Genomic DNA, 9,810 nt, shown 5'->3' with positions numbered 1-9,810 from the left:
CATCAGTTCCACAGATAATCTAATTTATCTGGCATGATGTAACCTACTGCAAGTCTCTGATTTGGTATACATTTTGATCACAAAATAGACTTTCTCCTTTTTGGCATAAGTTTTAATCTATAGTTTAACTTTCGGTTTATAAATAATTCCAACCTAGTTCTGTAATTCCTGTCACACGACAAAACTTATCGTGAGATCGTTCGACAAATCTAGCTTCTATTCACTGCATCGCATCTATTTCTGAAAGCAAACCGACCTCTTAAGAAGTACTATTCTTTTGAGTCTAGTTGACTGAGTTTATTATTAGTCATTTCAACTTATCCGTTCGATTCTTTTTCAATTAAATTTATGCGTGCATCAAAAAAATAAAAGGATCCAACATGGTGAAAGGTAACGAAGCCGGAATTCTTTGATATTGAAGAATGGAAAACGTATTAAAGTTTAAAATATTTAAATATATCTTTAATTTAATTTAAATTTTCAAAAATTCTAATCACGATCATCAACTAAAATTTCAAACGACTTTGTGCTTTTCAAGAATCCTCAATAAATCATCGCGTGGATGTCTCCTTCAGCTCGCGATAAATAAATGAAGTTTTCTATTTGGTTTGAAGGGTCTTGTCATGCAATTCCTCAAGGCGAGTTGGTCGAGGTATACAAGCTGCGGCGTCGCTTGCGACGATGGCAGTAATTCCTCAAAGCGTTTGAAACACAATCGGAGCGCCGACATGCATCATCGAACTCCACTACCTTGCCGCTCCTCAGTATCGCCGCCCCACTCCGTACCGGCGCGGTACCCCCCCCCCCTCTCTTCCCCGCCTATGATCCATCCCCGACCCACGCTGGCATTCCCGACCCTGCACCGCCCACTGCTAATCCACCATTGAGGGCCCTACCCTCTCTCACACACTCGTAGCGGGATAAGCGCTCGTAAACAACTCTCGCGCTCCTCTCCTTTCCCCCTCACCACATAACGCCCATCTCACTCCCCCCGCCGAGTGAGCAGACGACCTAGCTGTCAAGGCTTCCCATTGAGACGACCGCTCTATTTTCTGCCGCCCGCATTGCTCATCCAATCAGAGTCACTCATCGCGTCTGCTGTGGAGGTCAGTGGGCAGGGGATTTCTAGAGGAGGAGAGAAGGATGTCGTCCACGAGGGCGAAACAAGTGTTTCCAGCGCCGCCAATGGAGCCGGAGATAGGGGTGGAATCATTTTATTGGCCAGCAACAATAACCCTCGATTTTGGGGTTGCTTTCTCTGCCCGATCTCCTAGCGCAAGATAACCCGCTTCCAATACAATTCTTTTCCACCGATAAGGGCTCAAATTGAAATAGCCAAGGCCGCAAAAATGTGAGTCGCCCATGCGCGACGATCTCAGGAGGGCTATGACTGGCGTCTTAACGCCCCCAGCCACGTTCCCCTTGGTCGGGTGGTGGCCCCTCTTGTAGTTAAAGATATAGAACTAATGTACTTGCGAATTATCCGTCTTACATGAGTATAATCCTAAATGGTAATTTTTGACTGCGTATTTTGCTGAGCCGGCCCTTTTTAATGGGTTTCCTTATTATTCTCCTTAGTGTAGTCAGTGGAGTAGTTACTATCAGAATAATATTTGTCATGTGCACGAAGGATGTTTCATTAATGGTGCCTGGTGCGCCTTCCTCCCCCCTTCCACGTACCCTTGCGGTAGATGGTAAAGTGCCATGTGTAAGTGGAAGTGGTGATATGTCGAAGTAAAATGGCTGGTGACCTAACAGCCCCTTGCCTTGCGACGATTGACGGTATGGTGTATAGTGTAAACGTAGAAATGTGTGTGGAAGTGTTGTGAGCAAGGTAAAGAGTATGTGAGCAAATGTATGAATTCATATTTTTGCATATTTGACTGGTGCTTTGACACCCCCCGCCACACTCCTTTGCGGTGGCTTTTGGGTTATCATCTAAGTTCAGATGGAAAAATACATCCACAGGCAAAAATATGGTGACAACGTTGTAAATCTGTATATGAACTTACACTCCGTGGCAGATAGACCCACGGATTCGCTTTCCTCTCCCCGAGTTCACTGAGTCTGCAGGGGAACTAACCCAGCATGGCATATTTTCCGTTTAAAGACATTTTTCACTCCTCGTGGCTACTGTCCCATAACAACACCCCCTTCCCTACGTCCTTGCTTGTCATTGCATGCACGCAGATAGACATTAGTGGCCTAGGGCATGAAGCGACACCAACCGGGACTTCTTCGCGCCAACAAACCTGTGTGATTCCGCTTGCTATGACTTCCATCGCGTCCTCCCAGTCGCCATTGCTTTTAATGGCTCATCTCCCTCTGCGCATTTGTCACGCAGAAGGAAGAAATTCCCAACGCGTCAGTAGCGCTCAGCCGACCATCACTCATGGGACTTGAGGATCTTTTTCCTGTGCATGGTTTCTTGGCTCAAGACTGTGTCTAGTGCAAGCTCACGAGACCGAGCTACGGAAGGAATGCTATGTGTGTTGAGTAATCAGGGAGGCCGAAAGCTGAATTAATATCACAGCGTGGAACGTTCATTGTCAAGTCGCAAGTGATGCGAAGCGGCGGAATTGTAAAACGAGACTTAAGGCCTTGCCCCCACCGTTCCCTGCCCCCACGTGACCGTCGTTTGATACCACAAGCTTGTGAAAAACACCCTCCAATGGCTGCCAGGCCTATCACCTAAGGGCGGGGGACATAAGGCAACATTTTTTAGGCTACGAGGGGTGAAATAGAGAGTTTAAGGCTTTTATTGAGAAAATTTCAAGGAACTGTAGAACACACAACTAATTTTACTCTGTTGCAGTTGATAGAACGTACAGCCAAGTATTAATTTTCCGTAAAAGTTGAATCTAGCTTAGCATAATTAATATTTTTTATTATAGGGTGTGAATTGATCAGGCATCAACTCATAACCCATTATTATAATTATTCCAGTGGTCATTTAATTATTATGTTCATCTACCAGGAAGATTCTCTCCGCAATAAATAGCGGAAACGTAAAAATAGAATGAGAGCGTCCTTTTTAGCATTTTAATAGCGTGATCATAAACTGCGTAAGGGATAAACATTGGAAACTTTTTTCTCCATAAAAAGGCAATCAATACCGTGCACTTTGACGAAATATTTCCGGAAAAGTGGAATGGCAAGAAGTGGTACTGGTTTTTTTCCTTGAGAAAATTTTGAGTTTAGTTATGTTTAATGATGCATAGCAGATTTGCTTGCTTTTGGAAAAATGGTATTCAAAAAAGGTAGTCCCAATATGTTGTTTTTCTACCTGTAAGGTTTGATAATAGATTTTAGTGAGTTTATATATGTTCAAGGTATGAAATATCATTCGTATTCCTAAAATGTGTTGAATCGAGTCTTAAGCGCTTGTGTGATACATAAGTTTGTTACTCACTTTTTTTCTTCTCTTCGATGGATTAACAATTCCTTCTTTTTCGTTCTTTTCTTTTATCCCAAAAAAGAAATCCGAAATCTAACCTAATTTCAACGATATTACTAAAGTTGTTTTAACTTGTAATTTTAGTTTTGTTTACATTACGTAAAAATTTGCAGTGCTATTTAAAAAAATGCTCTGCGTACTGATTGTTTTCTAACGCGCAATTGAAAAATCATAATGACATGGCTTTTTTTCATGCAATTTTTATAGCAGACGGTGCGGCGTGATGGCGTGTTGACTTGAGCGTTCGGCTATTGAACGAAGGTCGCGGGTTGAAATCTCAGTTGATGCGTGTGGACAACCCCATTTAAAACCCGAGCGTGGAAAAATTACGAGAGCTACGTGAGAAACTGCAGATGGCACAGGGGAAGAAATTCTCTCACACGCTTCGCTCAAGGTGTGAATTTCGCACACCATACGGCTTTGTTCGAAGTGAGTCCCCATCTTCACCTATCAAAAGCCACCCACCCTCGGGTTAATTACTGCGGTGGTAATACAATGTAAAGTTACTGAAGAATTAAGAGGTTTTATTTCATTAACGCTAGCTAAAGTAATTTATTCAAGGTTCAAAACGAAGAATAGGCGTACAATGTTATTGAAAATTAAAACGAGTTCCGTTTGGAAGCAATTCATTAATTTTATTTCGGATAGGCTTTTAATGTGTCCTATTAGTATCGCTGCATGAAAATGAAATAATTAACGACGGAGGATCGGGTTGGTGTACTGACTTCCCACCCCGAGTGCCCGGCTTCGAACCCTGGTTGTGGGATAATTTTCCCGTGGTATCCCGATCCCTACTAGGTGTACTACGAGGAAAGCACTTCATGTTGAGTACACTGTCCGTCGAATGGGATGCTGAATAGTGGACCCCTTGGCACTTATCGTTAAGAGTGAGTTAATGGTGACGTCTGATTTCTCTCCACCCTTTACCCATTCCCTGAATATCCTACCCCTACAAAATTACCCACCCAGCTTTCGGCCTCCCTGATTAATCAACACACACAGCATTCCTTGCGTAGCTCGGTCTCGTGAGCTTGTATATTACCACCTAGGCGGGAAACGAACCCACGACCTCTGGGTTGACAGACGAGGAAGTTACCCCGCCGACGGAAGTTACCCCGCCGACACCGGGGCCGGCAAAAAGTTTGTCAGAAGTGGGATTCGAACCCACGCCCTCTTACGAGGACCAGAATTCACAAGACCAGTCAAACAGCCAAGAGTATCTTGAGTCTGGCGCCTTAGACCGCTCGGCCATCCTGACATATAGGCTTTCAATAAATACCTTACTATAAGAAAAATTATAACTCTGGCTAAGAGCTTCGATGAATTCAAAAATTGATGATCTGCCTGCTTTTGAATATTTTTACATCTTCCAAATAAATTTCCAATCATGTTAAGTTTTCATTCAAAGTTTTAACACAGGAGTTATCCTTTATGCTTCCACACACTGAGCGGCATGCCTATTCAAAGGTTATGAATATTCTCCCCGCAATTATATGGCTTAGGGTTGTTCAGCGAAGTGTGACTAAAGGAGTGAAGTCCCAAGTCTATTAAAATATTACGCATCACAATTCTCGAATTTGGGGAACCTCTTAATTGGGTTTTGGAAATTTAATTGATATTTATCTATTTATAGAGCAAAGGTTTATTCATTGTTACCTCCCGGTATTTATAGTAGGTCCTAGATTTATATTAGGGGTAGACACTCATTTGATATTACTGTCATTCCATTGATTAAGTTAATTAATTATAAATAAATCAGACTGAATTATTTATGAGTAATAAAGTTATGAAGAGGGGAACTGAATGGTGTATTCCTAATGGTGTAAATGACATTTTCTCTCGGACATCTGCTACTGCTTCTGAAACACTATTGTTACTAAAATAGTTTACTTTATATTAAAGACATCTCACTCACATGCTTCAACGTTGATTTTTTTAAAACTTCCTTAAATAGCAATATACCTCCGTCGTTAGGAATGATGCATTTAAAGTCTACTTCCAGTAGACAGCATACCTAAAGTGGACCCGTCCGATTTAGCAAATGAATATTTTACATAACAAAACGCTTGCTGGAGAACTGATTTTTCTTCTCTCATTTCACTTTTGCAGGAGATAGCGAGTTAACGTGCTATTGTCACAGTTGCCCTAATGACAGGAGTAGGAGAAAAATGCCTTCATATGTGTAGAAATGATTTGCTGTCTTGAATGAAATTTTTGGCCTGCTTTTTTCTTGCCTCTCTGAATACAAAGCACCATGCTCAGAAAGCCCAGAGGACGCAATTCATTCACTGAGTCTTCTTCGCGAGATCTGAGTTTTTTATGCAAAGCACTGCAGCCCTGTTTCACGCCCACTGCTATAGAATCATGACTTACTCTGTCTCATTAGCATTTTTTTGTCTTGGTGCCTTCCGCTGATGTTGTTGGAAAGAAAAACAAATTCTTCAGTATTCATCACGAGCTTGTGAATCGAAATGAGGAACCATTCATGAAAGCGCTTAGGACACCATTCAGTTCCCTTCTTCATAACTTCATTACACATAAATAATTCAGCTTGATGTATTTCTACTTGATTAACAGAATCAATGGAATGACAGTAACATCAAATGAGTCTACACCTAATATAAATCTAGGACCTACTATAAATACCGGGAGGTAACAATGAATAAAAATTTGCCCTATAAATAGATAAATTTCAATTAAATTTCCAAAACCCAATTAAGAGGTTCCCCAAATTCGAGAATTGTGATGCGTAATATTTTAATAGACTTGGGACTTCACTCCTTTAGTCACACTTAGTTGAACAACCCTAAGCTATATAATTGCGGGGAGAATATTCGTAACCTTTGAATAGGCATGTCGCTCAGTGTGTGGAAGCATAAAGGATAACTCCTGTGTTAAAACTTTGAATGAAAACTTAACATGATTGGAATTTTATTTGGAAGATGCAAAAAAATTCAAAAGCAGGCAGATCATCAATTTTTGAATTCATCGAAGCTCTTAGCCAAAGTTATAATTTTTCTTATAGTAAGGTATTTATTGAAAGCCTATATGTCAGGATGGCGCCAGACTCAAGGTGCTCTTGGCTGTTTGACTGGTCTTGTGAATTCTGGTCCTCGTAAGAGGGCGTGGGTTCGAATCCCACTTCTGACAAACTTTTTGCCGGCCCCGGTGTCGGCGGGGTAACTTCGTCTGTCTTCCTCGGTTCGTTTCCCGCCTAGGTGGTAATACACAACTTCGAATGAAAACTTAACATGATTAGCATTTTATTTGGCAGATGCAAAAAAATTCAAAAGCAGGCAGATCATCAATTTTTGAACTCATCGAAGCTCCTATCCAAAGTACTAATTTTTCTTCGCACGCCTTTACCTCTCGATTAGTTTATGAGTAGACTTTCTAAGAAAGCCTACTCATTATGATCTAAAGCCTTCATTATGATATATTAGATAAATCCCTATTAATATACTTATTATAAAAGTATTTAAATATTTTATCGAGAGGTGCCTTCAGGTAGCTTTGAAACTTGGTGGATTTTCAGTCATGTGTAGCTGTCAGGATGGCCGAGCGGTCTAAGGCGCCAGACTCAAGTTACTCTTGCCCGATTGACGGGTCTTGTGAATTCTGGTCCTCGTAAGAGGGCGTGGGTTCGAATCCCACTTCTGACAAACTTTTTGCCGGCCCCGGTGGCGGCGGGGTAACTTCCTCGTATGCCAACCCAGCAGTATTGGGTTCATTTCCCGCCTAGGTGGTTTTTCCTCCACCTAGGGTTTGGGTGTATGTAATTTTCAAATTGTTATATCGATGTTTGAAGTCCGATTTCAGGTCAAGGTGCTGTTTTCCGACTAATGCAAGATAAATAATAAATAAAAAGATATATGAGGATCTCGATTCATATAATCGGTATTATTTTGTTACAAATCCGATAGGAAAAACATTTTAAAAATATATAAATATAGATTAAGGTAAATAGAAGTACAAAGTTTTACTCGTAAAACTCCCTTTTCATTAAAACTCTGGGAGAGTTATCTACATATGTACGACAATATAACGTAAGCTGCCGCAAGGACGTGTATCGGGGAGTGGTAGGTTACCAGATATACATGAATAATCATTAAATCTATATCTACACAGATATTAGTTCAAACATTCAATCTAGCAAAGTTAGACACCTTGAAATAAGCTACTTGCCAGCAAAAATATAGTTAAAGAACAACATGAAAAACATGCGGAAACAAAAGCAAACTTACTGACTTTAAAATATACATTCATTTTGGTCCTACAATGACTGGAGTCTCAAAAGCTTCTCGCAGTCATCAGGAGTTTCGACAATGTGCCTTCAGGGGACGCTTGGACTAAAGGCTATAATTACCGTATCGTTATGGAAGTGATTCTAGGCGTTAATTAGGTTCTGCTAAGGGCGCCTTTCCCTCTCATCTGAACGTCCAAACACCCCGCTGCTGCGCCGCAAGCGAGCGTCTCTGGAATAAAGTATTCTCAAATGGACGGCACGAGAAATTCGGAACGGTTCGCAGCCGTTGTGAAATCCTGCTTTTCTCTTCCGTTCTGGCGAGTTGGTTGCTCATCTTTGAGTTATTTGCAACGATAGTGAAGCGCGGTTGGGTCTACCCGTGAATGCACAGTCAGCGGCTGCTTGAGGTTTCTTCGACGAACCGTGGGTCACTTTAATCGGCCGCCACGAGTGGTGCGGACATTTAGAGATTATCTACGGAAAATAATAGGGTCTTATAAGAAGATTATGATGAAGTTCCTAACGTATAATCCATTTGAGATTGAATAAAATATAATAATACGATATTTTTTAGCATTTTGCTATAAGGGCGCGTGCTAGTACTTATCAAAAAAATATATTTACTTTTGTAATCCGTAAAATATATATGCGAAAGTTAATTTCAATAACATGAGAAATCTCTATCTCTTATGAGAAAATAATTATTTGGGGAACATCATCAGAGGGTGAAGCATTACTAAAACAAGCATGGCGCAATTATGGATATAATCGGAAAGTGTAAAATTAACAACAAAAATCTATTACTAATAAATAGTTTAAAAAACCGAACATTTTTAATACTCCGAACACTTACTGCGTTTATTTAAATTATTTTTCGTTTAATAGGATATTTTTTTAACCAGGCATTTACGTTCTTGAAGGGGCTTCTTCGTCAGTCAGTAAATATTGAAATTAAAAAAAAGCACGTCCCCATTGGAAATTATGCATGACTATTCCGGAAATCATATTAAAGTATGCCAATTTTTTATATATTGTGGATAATTACCAATTGTTATACTCTTTGAATAATTCAGTAAATATATGGACTCTGAAGTGATTGAATTAATTCACTAAGCATTTGCAGGATTTTTTTAAGATCGAACTTAAGTGATAACTTTTATATCATTCCGCCTTTTTATTTAGTTCTCCCATTAAATTAATGCCTATGCGTACATTCAGAGAGTACCACAGGAAAATATTTACTTCTCCCATTAAATTAAAGGTAAATCATCAAGCAAACGCCAATGTGATCGATAGTTTGCCGTTATTAATAGCCTCCGCTATATAATACACCATTGTGTGAATGATTCATTTTAGGAGTGGTATTGACGTACATTGTTCATTTATTGACTTCCTTGACATTAATCACGTTCGAAACTATTTACTCGTAGCTCTATTATTTACTGTTTCTTAAGCTGGTTTTTAAAATGGAGTAATTTAGAATTAGTTCTGCTCATCCATTTCTAAATCATTTGAGGTTTCAACCATGAAGAATTCTCATAACATCGTATTAATACACAATCAGAAGCTCTTTTGAGCAAGAAATGCTTTGGCCGCCGAAAATTAACTTTGTAACTTTTTGTTTGTGCGAAAGAAAATGTTACAAAGAGGGTGGGTTAGAGACCCTCTGTAGTAGGAGAAGATCTAGATGGGTTAATCAGTCCAACTGAAGAGCTAATTCTTTTGACAGGAAAATAAGATTGACATGTGATCTTTTATGCTAAAAATATTAAGTTAGTTTCAATTTCAGACATAAGTGGATTCAAGACAAGGCATTTAAAGTCCATTTCATGTCTTATTTTGCTCTAAATATTTTCATATATATTTCAACGGTAGTCAGATAAAGAATATTAATTCCCGTTCTTTATTTTGTCTTAGAACTTTACATCTATTATTTTCAACCTTTTGGCGATTGCTATGGAATAATATTATTCATAATAATGGTACAATTTCTATTTATAATAAATTGTTTGTGAAAAAGGACCAGATGAATGGTTCTCTTTTAAAATATTTCCATACATATATGTTGAAAAGAGGAATGTGGAAATATTTGGCAACGCCGGGTTTC

The 9,810-nt window shown here is 39.6% G+C and overlaps 2 non-coding genes across 2 annotated transcripts; one reads left to right on the top strand and one right to left on the bottom strand.

Annotated features, from left to right (window-relative positions):
• Positions 1-4,600: 4,600 nt before the first annotated feature.
• TRNAL-CAA (transfer RNA leucine (anticodon CAA)) lies at positions 4,601-4,715 on the bottom strand. Its single transcript has 2 exons — positions 4,678-4,715; positions 4,601-4,646 (listed from the first exon to the last, which is right to left on the bottom strand). It is a non-coding gene; the product is annotated as a tRNA-Leu (tRNA).
• A 2,289-nt stretch (positions 4,716-7,004) lies between these two features.
• Positions 7,005-7,119, top strand: TRNAL-CAA (transfer RNA leucine (anticodon CAA)). The gene is made up of 2 exons: positions 7,005-7,042; positions 7,074-7,119. It is a non-coding gene; the product is annotated as a tRNA-Leu (tRNA).
• The last annotated feature ends 2,691 nt before the right edge of the window (positions 7,120-9,810 follow it).

The sequence above is a fragment of the Hetaerina americana genome, unplaced genomic scaffold, assembly GCF_022747635.1.
Source record: "Hetaerina americana unplaced genomic scaffold, ioHetAmer1.1.p SCAF_4, whole genome shotgun sequence".
Classification (NCBI taxonomy): domain Eukaryota; kingdom Metazoa; phylum Arthropoda; class Insecta; order Odonata; family Calopterygidae; genus Hetaerina; species Hetaerina americana.
The sequence above is the reverse complement of the archived record's forward strand: the minus strand, read 5'-3'. Positions and strand labels throughout refer to the sequence as shown.